The 16,062-nt window shown below is 39.0% G+C and overlaps 1 non-coding gene across 1 annotated transcript; it reads left to right on the top strand.

The window, feature by feature from the left end:
- The first annotated feature begins 14,029 nt into the window (after positions 1 to 14,029).
- Positions 14,030 to 14,136, top strand: LOC133038625 (small nucleolar RNA R71). Its single transcript, XR_009688125.1, has one exon. It is a non-coding gene; the product is annotated as a small nucleolar RNA R71 (small nucleolar RNA).
- Positions 14,137 to 16,062: the final 1,926 nt, after the last annotated feature.

The raw sequence follows: 16,062 nt of genomic DNA, 5'->3' as shown, positions 1-16,062 counted from the left end.
TGGGTTCAGTATGTCGTACCCACTTCTATTGGCCCCCAACTCTCACACAAGGCCCAAAAGAGAGGAATTTAACCTTTAAATAAACAATTGTTATTCATTGAATAAGCCCAAATCTAATTGGGCCTAAATAAATTTACTAATGTCAAAATTTATTTTAGCAACCTAGTTACTTAGTAAAACTTAAATGGGCATCCTATATGCATCTAAGCCCAATAGCCAACATATAGGCTCACACAGATCAAAATGATTTGGATGAGCCCTATCATGTTACTAGGTTTAAAAAGATGAAAGAAATTGCAAAAATTTACCTGTTACAAATTATTCATAAGATCTATTGACAATTGGACTATGATTAAAATCAGATCATGGGATCTGTCAACAAGTTAATCATAGCAATTTAGATTAAATAAATAGTAGGTTTGTAAAAAAAAATTGTATATTAATATATAAACAAACAATACAAACAACTAACTGATCTAGAATATCTGGAAAGTAAGCTAAAATATCTCTATTTTAAAATTTAAAATAAAAATTAAATTTTAAAATAAATATCTTAACTAGAATTCAAATTTAGGTTGTTAGAGAATATTTGAAAAAATTCAAAATTCAACAAACTCCTAAATTTCCTAAATTCTAACAAAAAAAATAAAAAATATCTAACCAATTTTTTCAAATATCAAGTTTATTCAAAATTTAAATTTATTTAAAATTTCTAATAAGATAATATAATAAAATATCTTGAATTTTAAATTTTGATGTTTCATTATTATATTCTGAGTCTTATAATTTAATCAAATTTAAATATTACATAAATAAACTAATTGAAAAAATAAGATATTTCATATGGTTAGAATATTTAAAAAATAATAAAATAATAAGTTTGAAAAATTTAAGGTTTGAAACCCTAAAATATCTATTCAAACTAAAATAACCAATTTTTCAAATCTTCATGTTTTTTTTGCCAAAATATAATTTTAATAAAAAAATGTCTAATAAGATAAAATGTTAAACATAACATATTCCTATTCTTATAATTAATAAAATATATTTCAAAAAATAACAAATTTGGAAAAAAAAAATATGATATGGTTAGCAGACTTTGAAATTTGAACAAGATTATTTTAAAAGATAATATTTTAATATCAAAGTAAGATCATTCAAATTTAATAAAAAATAATATCTGCTCTTAACCATAACACTCCTTTGTGAGAAATCAAATTTTCAAAATTCAAAACCTACTAATCTCAGAAACTAATTTTAATTAATTAAAAAAATAATAAAAATTAATTTTATTCTGAAAATTAGATTATGATTGAAAATTCAGATTCTACACAAAATTATACCAAAAATTGGCTTTTGTTTCAATGAAAAACGATTTTTGAATCAAAAGTTATGACGAAAACAAGTTTGAGGCACAGGGGTATGCATTGCATACCCCTGCGTGCGCGGATTGGGGTGTCTGACCGAGCATCAAGGCTGCATGCAGCCTATCTGACCATGGGACACGGGTGGGACAAGGGTATGCTTCGTACAAGGCTTTGTCTGAAGGGATTTTGTCCCATGCGTGCGCGAGTGTGCTTTCAAACCCTGATATTTTCGTTCAAATTTAAAAAATCATAACTAAGTCATAAAAAATCCAAATTAGGTTCTGTAAAAGCCTAAATCGAAATAAAAAATATTTCAGTAACATATATTGCCATTTCTAAACTATCATCAAATAAGCACATAAACCACATGAAACCATCCAAATCAACACATAACATCGTTTTAATTCATATTTCATGAAAGTAAATCATTACCATGGCTCTGAGGCCAATTGTTGGAAATATTTTACCAGGATCTAGATTTACTAACAAGTATGTTTCATTAACATCCTAATATGAATTCTAAAATAATAAAATAAAAACATATAAAGTTTAGTAAACCTTACATTGGGTGCAGCGGAATATAATGACTCCTTCCGTTCAGATCTCTAGCCCTTGATTCTTTTCTGTAGCAGAGCATCACCAAGATCTGAACCTGGATCTCTTTCTCTCCTTCCTTTGATGTTGATTCTCCTTCTTGTTGTTTGGAATCTCCTACAGTCTTACACACTATGATTGAGATACCACTTGATGTGTGTGGGCACTACTCTATCACTCAAGGATTTCGAAATTGAAGAAGAAAAGAGAAGGGAAGTGGCCGCTATAGAGAAAGAATAGGAGGCTCAAATTTCATCTGACAAAGTTAACATATGTAAAGTTGAATGAGAGCCATCAATATCTATTTATAGGGAACAACCTAGGTTTACGTTAGAATTATTTGGTATTAAAATAATGAAAAAATAAATGATAAAATCCAATTAAGTGTGGCTGGCCATGGGCTTTGGATAATGGGTGTAACACCCTAACTAGCATAGGCGTATTACGTGATTTTTAAACATACTGTGCAGCTCGTTGCTAATCAACGAGGTTTATGGAAAACGTGATTAATTAAAATTTTTGCTTTTTAATTAAACTTGTAAAATATTTATACAAAAGACTAGGGATCACGATTACAAAACTATTTACAAAAGTTAACTGTTTATACAAAATATTTGTCGCCTAGCGACTAATTACAAAAATAGCCTTGCTGTGAGGATCGTACGCTCCAGGCCTAACCGCCCCGACATGTACAATCTTCATAGGCTCGTTCACGGTCCATCAGCTCTAGCCTTGCCTTTACCTACACATAAACATAGCACTGTGAGTCGACAGACTCAGTAAGAAAAGCATAATAATACTCATACATAAATCCCGGTCATGATCAGACGCCCATACCCCTGATCACAACCCTAACTGTCGTGTCCAACACGATACTGAGTCCCCCTAACTGCCGTGTCCAACACGGTACTTAGTTCTGAACGTTCATAGGGACGGTACTATTGACAAGTAACAGCCTGATCGGTCGAACCGGTCATACTCCGGCTGCTGGTCATACTCCAGCCTGTACCGACGTGATACGTCAAATAGTACGGAACCACCAACCTAAGTATCAGCCTGATCGGCTGAACCGGTCATAATCCGGCTGCTGGTCATACTCCAGCCTGTACCGACGTGATACAGTTGTCACTAATCGGACGAATCCGGTCATACTCCGGCTTGGTCATACTCCACTGTACCGACGTGACACAGTGGGATGGTTCGAAGCCAACATACATAACTAATGTAATCTAACAGGCTTCCTACATGCACGCTAAACATGTAATCTACATATGCATACTGTTATACTAATCTTACCTGGATTCCGAATTCAGGTGTGCCGGTCAACCTGACTGGAACTATCTGCGCGGCGGATTACAGGCTCCTAAACCATAAAAATTACAACACTATAAGTGATACGCTAAATCACTTCTCGGGGACTTAAATTAGGAACTAAAAGTTTCCCTATCGATAAAAAGCATGGCAATACCCCAGATAACATAAAATCGAGGAAAACTAAGGTTTCTGAAATTTCCCTAACCGGTAGACCGGTTGCCCAACCGGAATTCCGGTTCTGGGAATTTTCGAAGCCCATCCGAAATTCCGGATGCACAACCGGAATTCCGGTTCCTCGCAGGCAGATTTCAAAATTTCATAACTCATTCAAATCCAACCCAAACCACACCAAAACTTCCAGACCTGTTCTAAACATCCTATAGAACAATTCTAAAGCATCAAACTCACCCAGATTGTACATAAACAAAAATCACCATTAAAGCCTCAAGCTTTGAGTTCTAACTCAAACTTGATCAAACACTACCAACATGATATCAAACCAGTCCAAACCTACTTAAACATGCATAAAATAGCCTCTGAAATTAACAGCAAACATCAACAGCAAGCACACCACAGATTCAAGACATTTGTTTGAAAAAATCATAGTTTTGAGCTAAAAATTCCAAGCTTGCAACAAAGCAAATATCATGCATTACTAACAGCTTAAATCACTTCAAATTATCATGCTTACATCTCAGAAAATATCAACAACATCCCAGCAACAATAATCCAACAAAACTAAGCATGCAACCTATTAAACTTACTCAAATTTACAAAAAAAAAAAAAAAACTTAAAGGAAGGCTAAGGGAAACATACCAACAACTCGAGATCACTAAGATTTGCTAAAAAAGAGCTTGAATCACCAAGAAAAATGGCTAGTTCTTGCTGCTCCAAGAGGGCCGAAAGTGAGAGGAAAGAAAGAGAGAGTCTTTGAAATTTTTCTATTTTTTTCTAAGTATTGAAAATATGAATAAAATGGAATTTAAGGCACTTAACACATTTAATTTCAGCCAAATAATAACCAATTAAACATATATTTTTCAATTATTAAAATCACTAGAAGACAAAATAATAATGGGGCAAAAAGACCATTTTGCCCCTCCACACTAAAATCACATAAATAACACTAAAGGGGTATTTTTGGGAAATTCTAAATTCCCGGCCATTCCCGACATTCCCAATGTCTAATAAACCGCCCCAAACTACTAACATACTAAGTTGTGATTTTACTGAGCCAAACACCGAGTTCCATGTTATCGGGCACCGGAAATGCAAAAATATGAAAACTACTGAATGACATAGAAATGCATCTCTGAATTCAATAATAACAGTATAATAATTATTTAAATAGCTATAAATAATTTTATAATTAAACGTGATTAACTGCTAATTTCCAAATTAAACTAAGCGGTCTTTACAACTATTCCCCCCTTAAAAGGATTTCGTCCTCGAAATCTAACCTGAATAACTCTGGATATTGAGATCTCATATCTGAATCTAGTTCCCAGGTGGCTTCCTCTACCTTGCTGTTTCTCCAGAGAACTTTGACCAATGCTATGGTCTTATTCCGAAGGACTTTATCCTTTCTATCCAGGATCTGCACTGGCTGTTCTTCGTAAGTCATATCTCGCGTTAGCCGGTTCTAGGCTCTCATAACTGAGAATATGAGAGGGATCTGAAACGTATTTTCTCAACATCGAGACATGGAATACGTTGTGAAATGCTGATAAAGCTGGAGGCAATGCTAACCGGTATGCCACTTGACCTATCTTCTCGAGAATCTCGAAAGGTCCTGTAAATCTAGGGCATAACTTGCCTCTTTTCCCAAAACGTTTGATCCCCTTCATTGGAGACACTCGTAAAAACACATGGTCCCCTACTTGGAACTCAACATCTCTGCGTTTCGGATCTGCGTAACTCTTCTGTCTACTCTGTGAGGCGAGCATTCTAGCTTTTATCTTCTCTATTGCCTCATTGATCCGTTGCACTGACTCTGGACCTAAGTATTTTCTCTCCCCTGTCTCATCCCAATGGATGGGAGATCTACATTTCCTACCGTATAACAGTTCGTAGGGAGCCATCCCTATCGTACTCTGATAACTATTGTTGTAAGAAAATTCTATCAACGGTAGATATTTATTCCATGAGCCTTCAAAATCCATAACACAGGCTCGCAACATGTCCTCCAATATTTGAATTGTCCTTTCCGACTGACCATCTGTCTGAGGATGGAATGCTGTACTGAATTTCAGCTTTATACCCATTGCTCGTTGCAAACTTTGCCAAAATTTGGAGGTGAACTTCGGATCCCTATCCGAAACTATAGACTTCGGTACCCCGTGAAGTCTTACTATCTCTCTGACATATAATTCTGCCAACTGATCCACTGTAAATGTTGTTCTAACAGGCAGAAAATGAGCAGATTTCGTAAATCGATCCACCACTACCAAGATGGAATCAAACAAACCCGTGGTCCTAGGTAACCCGACCACAAAATCCATCGTGATATCTTCCCACTTCCATTCTGGTAAGGTTAGAGCCTGCAACAACCCTGCTGGTCTCTGATGTTCAGCCTTGATCTGCTGACAAGTGAGGCATCTCGATATGAATTCTACCAAATTCTTCTTCATACCGCTCCACCAGAAGTACGGTTTAAGATCTTGGTACATCTTAGTGGTGCCGGGATGCAGAGAATACGGGGTAGAATGAGCCTCCTCAAAGATCTCATTCCTGAGTTCCACACTATTCGGAACACAAACCCTAGTTTTATACAGAAGCATCTCGTTGTCTGACACTGAAAAGTCCTTGGCTTGACCAGCCAAAACCTCATCTCTGATCTTCATTAACACTGGATCCGTCATCTGAGCGACTTTAATTCTTTCCAACAGATCAGATTGCAGCGTTAAGTTGTGAAGCTGACCTACCACAAACTCAATGCTGGATTTAAACATATCCTCTGCTAGCTGAGGTGAGATCTGAACCATACTAGCTACTTGCCCGGGACCCTTTCTGCTCAGGGCATCGGCCACTACATTGGCCTTCCCAGGGTGATAGAAGATCTAACAGTCGTAATCTTTTACTAACTATAACCAACGTCTCTGTCTCATGTTCAAATCTTTCTGAGTAAAGAAATACTTAAGACTTTTATGGTCGGTATAGATTTCACACCTTTCTCCGTAAAGGTAATGCCGCCAAATCTTCAATGCAAAAACCACCGCGGCCAACTCTAGATCATGAGTCGGGTATCGCTGTTCATAATCCTTTAACTGACGGGAAGCATAAGCGATAACCCGATCGGCTTGCATCAACACACACCCCAGACCCTGTCTGGATGCATCACAATAAACAACAAATTTCTCGTTGTCTGAAGGCAAAGCTAGCACTGGAGCGGTAATCAACCTCTGTTTCAGCTCCTGAAAACTAGCTTCGAACTTGTCTGACCAGACAAACCGCTGATTCTTCTTTGTGAGTTCGGTTAGGGGCATTGAAATTTTTGAGAACCCTTCCACGAACCTACGGTAGTACCCAGCTAAACCCAAGAAGCTTCTAATCTCTGTCACTGTCTTCGGTCTCGGCCAATCCCTGACGGATTCGATCTTCCCGGGATCCACCTTGATCCCATCTTTGCTCACAATGTGGCCTAAGAAGGACACCTGAGATAGCCAAAATTCGCATTTCTTGAACTTGGCATAAAGCTTGTGTTCCCGAAGCCGTTGCAGTACCATCTGAAGATGTAATTCATGCTCCTCTTCTGATTGAGAGTACACGACGATGTCGTCGATAAACACAATCACACAGATATCGAGGAAATCCTTGAATACTCTATTCATCAAATCCATGAATGTTGCAGGAGCATTGGTTAGTCCAAACGACATAACCAGGAATTCATAATGTCCATACCTAGTGCGGAAAGCCGTCTTCGGAATGTCCTCCTCTCGGATTCTCAACTGATGATAACCCGAACGGAGATCAATCTTAGAAAAGACCGTCTTCCCCTGAAGCTGATCGAACAAATCATCGATCCTAGGTAATGGATATTTATTCTTCACCGTCAGCTTGTTCAATTCCCTGTAGTCGATGCCCATCCTCATAGTTCCATCTTTCTTCTTGACGAATAAAACCGGGGCTCCCCAGGGTGACACACTAGGCCTAATAAACCCTATGTCAAGCAATTCTTGGAGCTGAATCTTTAATTCCTTAAGTTCAGCTGGAGCCATTCTATACGGAGCCTTGGAAACCGGTTCCACCCCTGGTGCCAAATCTATCACGAAGTCAATCTCCCGCTGAGGTGGTAACCCTGGAAGTTCTTCGGGAAAAACATCTAAAAATTCCCGAACCACCTTGATGTCCTCTGGCCGAATGGTATCTGGCCGAGTGGTGTCCACCACCACGGCCAGAAACCCTAAACAACCGCCATGCAATAAATCTCTAGCTGACATGGCCGAAATCACCGAAATCCGAGATCCCCGAACTGAACCAACAAACACGAATGGTTCTTCACTCTCCGGTTGGAAGATCACCATCTTTCTTTTGCAATCAATACTCGCCGAATATTTAGATAGGAAATCCATTCCTAAAAATAACATCGAACTCTACTAAACTCATCTCTATCAAGTCAGCACTTAACTCTCTACCATCTATCCTGATCGGCATAGACCTAATCCACCTGTTGGAGATAACCAACTCTCCGCCAGGTAATAGGGTTCCAAACCCTGATTCATATCTATCGTACGGTCTATCCAATTTACTAAAGACTCTGGCTGCCACATAGGAATGTGTAGCCCCAGAATCAAACAGTATTGAGTAAAGCGAGTTATTAACAGAAAGCTGACTTGTTACAACTGATGGGCTGGCATCTGCATCAGCCTGAGCGATGGCGAACACCCTAGCTGGAGTGGGTATCGCCAGAGCCCTCGGTGCCTCTGAGCGGAGCTGGGGACAATCCCTCTTGAAGTGTCCGGGCATGCCACAGTGAAAGCATCCCTGACCTTTGCACTCACCCCGATGGTGCCTTTTGCAGCTAGGGCACTCGGGATAGGAGAATCGGGTCTCAGTACCACTGGAACGACTACCTCTATTCTGGTTCCCCCGGAACCTCTTGTTCTGACTCGAGCCACCGGATGCAGTGGATGCTCTCTTCCTCTGATCCATGGCCGAACCACTACTCCCCCTGCTAAAGCCTGATGCAGGAGGGGTAGGAACCCCGCCACTCGCCGGAGTACTAGCTGACTCCGACATACACCCAACTGCGCCCTCAGCTCGCAGTGCCTTCTCCACCATCTCAGCATAGGTGGTCTTATCGTCAGTGGTGATCATCAAATCGTGTTTAATCTTCGCATTTAAACCGTCCAGGTACTTCTCTTTCTTGCTGAAGTCGGTTGGCACTATTCCCGAGGCTAACCTTGCCAACCGGTCGAACTGAGTAGTATACTCTGTCACGCTCATATTCTCCCGCTGGGTCAGGTGAGCGAACTCTTTCCTCTTGGCGCTTCTGACCGCCTCATTGTAATACTTGGCGTTGAAGAGTTCCTGGAACCTTTCCCAGGTCATGGTGGTGACGTCGTGAATCTGAGACACCATGTCCCACCAGACCAGAGCGTCCTCCTGGAACTGGAAATTGGCACACACCACTCTGTCGTTCCCGGTGACACCCATAAAGTTCAGGATTTTGGTGATCACCGTTAGCCACTGTTCGGCCTTCATCACATCTGGACCTCCCAGAAAGACCGGAGGTGCTTGCTTCCGGAACCGTTCATACAAAGGTTCCAATCTGTTGGCCGCCACCACTAATTCGGCCTGAGCAGCAGGGGCAGGTGCCACAGGAACTACAGGAGCACCCTGCTGCCTCAATCTCTGAATCTCGAGGTCTTGCTCTTCTATCCGGGCTTGCATTTCAGCAAACCTAACTTCCCAATTCTGGGCTCCCTGATCGGCTTGGGGAGCCTGGACAGCCTGTGGCGGGTTCTCCTCACCCCGACCACGAGCCCTGCCTCTGGGACCTCTACCTCGGCCCCTAGCTGGCGGGGGAAAGTGAGCTCCCTGACCTTTATTCGACCCCACTGAATTGCCCTGGCTCCTGGTAGTCCGCCTGGCGTCCATCTAGTCAGAACCGCCTGCGAAACCAAGAGTTGGCATATCAGGTCGTATTCAAGGAGAGCTTACTAATGCCGCTTAATTTGGAAATTAAAAACGAAACATGCGCCTATTCTACTATCAGGCTACTAATATGCTTCCTATCAGGCTTTTCTTAGTCATAAAATAAATAAATAAACTACTAAAGCAATAAAGGCTTACTGAACTGTGGAACGAGCTAACTGCTGATGATGATTGTACATGTCGTGATGATCTTCGGAAGACAACCTAGCGGCTCTGATACCAAATTGTAACACCCTAACTAGCATAGGCGTATTACGTGATTTTTAAACATACTGTGCAGCTCGTTGCTAATCAACGAGGTTTATGGAAAACGTGATTAATTAAAATTTTTGCTTTTTAATTAAACTTGTAAAATATTTATACAAAAGACTCGGGATCCCGATTACAAAACCATTTACAAAAGTAAATTGTTTATACAAAATATTTGTCGCCTAGCGACTAATTACAAAAATAGCCTTGCTGTCCCGAGGATCGTACGCTCCAGGCCTAACCGCCCCGACATGCACAATCTTCATAGGCTCGTTCACGGTCCATCAGCTCTAGCCTTTCCTTTACCTACACATAAACATAGCACTGTGAGTCGACAGACTCAGTAAGAAAAGCATAATAATACTCATACATAAATCCTGGTCATGATCAGACGCCCATACCCCTGATCACAACCCTAACTGCCGTGTCCAACACGATACTGAGTCCCCTTAACTGCCGTGTCCAACACGGTACTGAGTTCTGAACGTTCATAGGGACGGTACTATTGACAAGTAACAGCCTGATCAGTCGAACCGGTCATACTCCGGCTGCTGGTCATACTCCAGCCTGTACCGACGTGATACGTCAAATAGTACGGAACCACCAACCTAAGTATCAGCCTGATCGGTTGAACCGGTCATACTCCGGCTGCTGGTCATACTCCAGCCTGTACCGACGTGATACAGTGTCAGCCTAATCGATCGAACCGGTCATACTCCAGCCTGTACCGACGTGACACAGTTGGATGGTTCGAAGCCAACATACATAACTAATGTAATCTAACAGGCTTCCTACATGCAAGCTAAACATGTAATCTACATATGCATACTGTTATACTAATCTTACCTGGATTCCGAATTCAGGTGTGCCGGTCAACCTGGCTGGAACTATCTACGCGGCGGATTACAGGCTCCTAAACCATAAAAATCACAACACTATAAGTGATACGCTAAATCACTTCCCGGGGACTTAAACTAGGAACTAAAAGTTTCCCTATCGATAAAAAGCATGGCAATACCCCAGATAACATAAAATCGAGGAAAACTAAGGTTTCTGAAATTTTCCCAACCGGTAGACCGGTTGCCCAACCGGAATTCCGGTTCTGGGAATTTTCGAAGCCCATCCGAAATTCCGGATGCACAACCGGAATTCTGGTTCCTCGCAGGCAGATTTCAAAATTTCATAACTCATTCAAATCCAACCCAAACCACACCAAAACTTCCAGACCTGTTCTAAACATCCTATAGAACAATTCTAAAGCATCAAACTCACCCAGATTGCACATAAACAAAAATCACCATTAAAGCCTCAAGCTTTGAGTTCTAACTCAAACTTGATCAAACACTACCAACATGCAATCAAACCAGTCCAAACCTACTTAAACATGCATAAAATAGCCTCTGAAATTAACAGCAAACATCAACAGCAAGCACACCACAGATTCAAGACATTTCTTTGAAAAAATCATAGTTTTGAGCTAAAAATTCCAAGCTTGAAACAAAGCAAATATCATGCATTACTAACAGCTTAAATCACTTCAAATTATCATACTTACATCTCAGAAAATATCAACAACATCCCAGCAACAATAATCCAACAAAACTAAGCATGCAACGTATTAAACTTACTCAAATTTACAAAAAAAAAAAAAAAACTTAAAGGAAGGCTAAGGGAAACATACGAACAACTCGAGATCACTAAGATTTGCTAAAAAAGAGCTTGAATCACCAAGAAAAATGGCTGGTTCTTGCTGCTCCAAGAGGGCCGAAAGTGAGAGGAAAGAAAGAGAGAGTCTTTGAAATTTTTCTATTTTTTTCTAAGTGTTGAAAATATGAATAAAATGGAATTTAAGGCACTTAACACATTTAATTTCAGCCAAATAATAACCAATTAAAATCACTAGAAGACAAAATAATAATGAGGCAAAAAGACCATTTTGCCCCTCCACACTAAAATCACATAAATAACACTAAATGAGTATTTTTGGGAAATTCTAAATTCCCGGCCATTCCCGACATTCCCAATGTCTAATAAACCGCCCCAAACTACTAACATACTAAGTTGTGATTTTACTGAGCCAAACACCGAGTTCCATGTTACCGGGCACCGGAAATGTAAAAATATGAAAACTACTGAATGACATAGAAATGCATCTCTGAATTCAATAATAACAGTATAATAATTATTTAAATAGCTATAAATAATTTTCATAATTAAACGTGATTAACTGCTACTTTCCAAATTAAACTAAGCGGTCTTTACAATGGGCCTCACTTATGCAATTTTGCTGTTTTATCATTTCTGCATCTCATTTTCTCAAAAACGTCAATTTTCAAATTTAACCACTTAAATGCCAATTCCTATTATTTAATAACTAAAAATTAATTATTAAATAATATTGTCATTTAATAGATTTATTAATTAGACATATAAAGTCTCTTCATTAATAAATAAACCTAGAATCTCTTTTCTTTACAATTTCGCCCTTGCTTAGTGAAAATTCACAAAGTAGACATAGTCTAACTTTAGAGTTATAATTGATTAATTAAAATCAATTAACTGAGTCTTACAAGCAGTATGGTCTCAACTAGTATGGGGACCATGGACCTATATAACCGAGCTTCCAATAAGTCGATCCGAATTTACCAAGTAAATTCCCTAACTTATTAATTCCTTATTGAATCCACACTTAGAACTTGGAATTGCACTCTCAGTTATATAGAACGCTCTATATGTTCCACGATATAGATACGTCATTAGTTATCCATTGTTATAATCCTAATTTGATCAATGACCCTCTAATAGATGATCTACATTGAATAGGCACTAAATTACCGCTACACCTTCAATGTATTTTATCCTTAAAACACTTAGCTCCGTATAAATGATATTTAAACGAAGTGAAATGAGATCTCCACCATTTATCTCTGTTTAGCCAAGCTCGAAGGATATCATCGTTTCACTTCTAAATTCCTATAGAAGTTATAGACTCCATATTTATGTTAGCACACACACTCAATTATACTATCATGTTCCCAAAATGTACGTATCACCCTTACCCAAAAGTAGGCTTAACTAAAAAATCAAAAACATGTATAATACTCTTGAGATCGAACCTAAACATATCAGGGTTAAGATCATTTGATCTAGGATCAACGGGTAATATTGAATTGAATAGATATTACGGTAAATTTTAATATATCTAATCAAAGTTCAATATCGGTCCCTTTCGATGTATACTCCATACATTCGATACTGGTAAACTTTGCCAATGCCCTGGAAAGGACATAACACTTATCCAAGGTGTAAGAATACCTATCGCTGATTATACCATGCCAGTCTAAATCCAGTGTTCTGACAAATCAGGGAATAAACTTTCGAACATATAATTAAGATTATATTCTACTGTGCTGACAACACTATAATCATTAACAAATTCATATGTTCTGGACTTAAATAGAATCCATACATTATATATATAATCATTAAATAAATCATGTGAACCACGCAACATTAAATGTTATTTCTGATCTTTATTAATAAGTAAATCTGATTATATTGAAATGAGTTTTATTTAGGGCATAAAACCCAACAGATCAATACTGATTGGTGGAGTCTGTTGTGGTGGTGCAGGGCTATCAGTAGCCTTCTTTTCTGTTGATGTTGGGATTGGCACTTGTTGATCTTTAATCTCTTCATCCATTAGTTGTATCATTTCAGACCCATCATATTTCTTACCCCTCCTCAGGGTAATTGCCTTGCAGTTTTCCTTAGGATTAACTTCAGTTGTACTAGGCAAATTTCCTTGAGGACGGGTTGCTACCTGAGTTGCTAGTTGCCCCATTTGAGTCTGCAAATCTTTAATGGAAGATCTAGTTTCAGTCATAAATTGCAACAATAAATCTGTCTGGAAACTAGAATTTCCACTAGAGCTTTGTTGTTGAGTATACTGTTGGTTCTGTGTCTGGTTCTGATTTCTTTGCTGATAGAACCCACTGTTCCTTCGGTTACCTCCTTGGTTGAACCCATAGTTGTTGTTGTTCTGAGAGTAATTTCCAATGGCTTTTGCTTCATCCATTGGAAAATCATCCACATCTGCCAGACACTCAGAAAAGTGATGGGGACCTCCACATATCTCACAGACCACTTGAGCTTGCTTAGCTTGCCCTTCTTAGTTTGACTTCTTTCAGTTGGCCACTGCTGATTGTTTAGGGCCATCTCCTCCAACAGATCATAAGCCTCATTCACACTCTTTCTCATAAATGCTCCACCAGCTGCTGCATCTATAAGAGTTCTAGTGTTACCAACCAACCTGTTGTAGAAGTTGTGAACTAGCATCCACTTCTCTATACCATGATGAGGGCACTTTCTGATGAGATCCTTAAACCTCTCCCAAGACTCATGGAGAGATTCATTATCTTGCTGACAGAAGTTGTTGATTTCTCCTCGCAACTTGGCAGACTTTGCTGGAGAAAAGAACTTTGACAGAAATTTTGTTGCCAAGTCATTCCAAGTGGCAATGGAGTTGGATGGCAAGGAATTCATCCAACTCTTGGCTCTTTCTCTAAGTGAGAATGGAAACAGTCTCAGATGAATGGCATCATCACTAACTCCGTTGACTTTGAAAGTCTCACATAGTTCCATGAAGTTCGATAGATGAAGATTGGGGTCTTCAGAAGGGAGGCCACCAAACTGGACTGAGGACTGCACCATTTGAAGTATGGCAGGATTTATTTCAAAGTTGTTAGCATCCACTGCCGGTGGCCTGATACATGACTGAACCCCCGTAAGAGTTGGGAGGATATAATCCCTCAAGCTACGGCCATTAGCTTGATCTTCAACGGCACCCCCATTATTACCGTTGTTTCCTCCATTATTTGTAGCATTAGCGTTGTCAGCCATGATTTCTAGTGTTTCAGCGGGTGCTGAAACTCTCTCTTCCCTTTAGTTCCTCCTGTTCCTCCTACAAGTTTTCTCGATTTCAGGGTCGACGGGTAATACAATTGCTTGCCCTTGGCGGCGCATGCACTCAAAATACTTGAAATAGATAAAAGCAGTTTTGCTAGAGACAGGTTAGAAATTCAGCAAGAGAAATATACCAAAGTAGAAATTAGTATAATTTTGTGTAATATTAATCTTTAAACAATTCCCCAGCATCGGCGCCAAAAACTTGTTACGAAAATTATGAACACTACGCAAGTATACGCAGTCAAGTAGTAGCTCACGCAAGTGAGGTCGAACCACAGGAAATTGGACTAATTACTACTAAATTATACTTATGATTCTATCTGGCAAAACAATACTTTTTGTGAATTCAATAAAATAATTCAGCAAATTAAAATAGCAAATGAATATTAATTAAGATGAGAGATTAGGGAGGAGAATCCTATTGTTAAGTTACAAATGTTAATGCCTAATTGCTATCCTTTTCTTGAAGTGAATGACAGATTATTAATTAACCTAACTCTTTTCAGATCTTTTAGGTTCTAAATCTCATGCTCTCTAATTAATCTCTTAATTAAACTAACATGAAATCAGCATTAAGCAATAATCTATTTGTCACAAAGGCTATGTAAATACTTTCATTTCACATCAAAACCTAGACTATCAAATTTTAGCATTCTCAATTCTCACTTTTCAGATTTTGAATTGAGATCGTAAAACATGTAAAAGGTGATCAATCTTGCACATAGTATTAAACACAAATATAGATAGTTTTCACAATCAAGATGGAGGAATGGCAATTATTTATTAACTAGGAAAAAAATTAAACAACATTCATCATCCTCCCTAAATGGGAAATTTAGTTCATAAAAACAATAAAAACATCCATGATTAAATCTGAAACAACACTAGACATAAAAGAAAGAATAAGGGTAAAAGAAAGAAACTAGAAGGTGATATCGCTCCGGGTCTTCAAGATCGCTTCCTCTCCTCTTTCATACACTTTTCAGGTCTGTTCTTGCTTAATTTGACCCTCTGAGTTGTATTCCTTATATAGGGATGAAAGATGTGCCTCCAATTGAGAAAAAAATCTGAATTAGGTCAAAACTGCATTTTTCCGTACCTGGTCGCGACCAACTTAACGACTGGTCGCGACTACAGGCAAATCTCGAAATACTGAGGTTCTGCCAAAACTCCAAGTCGTGACCGTGGTCGCGACCATAGAAAAGGGTCGCGACTAGCACGATCCATGGTCGCGACTACTGACACCCAAAGAGCATATTTTTCTGATTTTTCACCAGTTTGTCCCTTCTTTTCATCAATTGACTGAATTTGAACTTTGATACCCTGGAAACCTGAAACAAGGAAAATCAAGCGTAAAACCGCTCTAAAAGACACCAATAACTGAGAAAATGCTTACTTATTAGACCCGTAACA

This window comes from Cannabis sativa, chromosome 5 (assembly GCF_029168945.1).
Source record: "Cannabis sativa cultivar Pink pepper isolate KNU-18-1 chromosome 5, ASM2916894v1, whole genome shotgun sequence".
NCBI classification, from domain to species: domain Eukaryota; kingdom Viridiplantae; phylum Streptophyta; class Magnoliopsida; order Rosales; family Cannabaceae; genus Cannabis; species Cannabis sativa.
The sequence above is the reverse complement of the archived record's forward strand: the minus strand, read 5'-3'. Positions and strand labels throughout refer to the sequence as shown.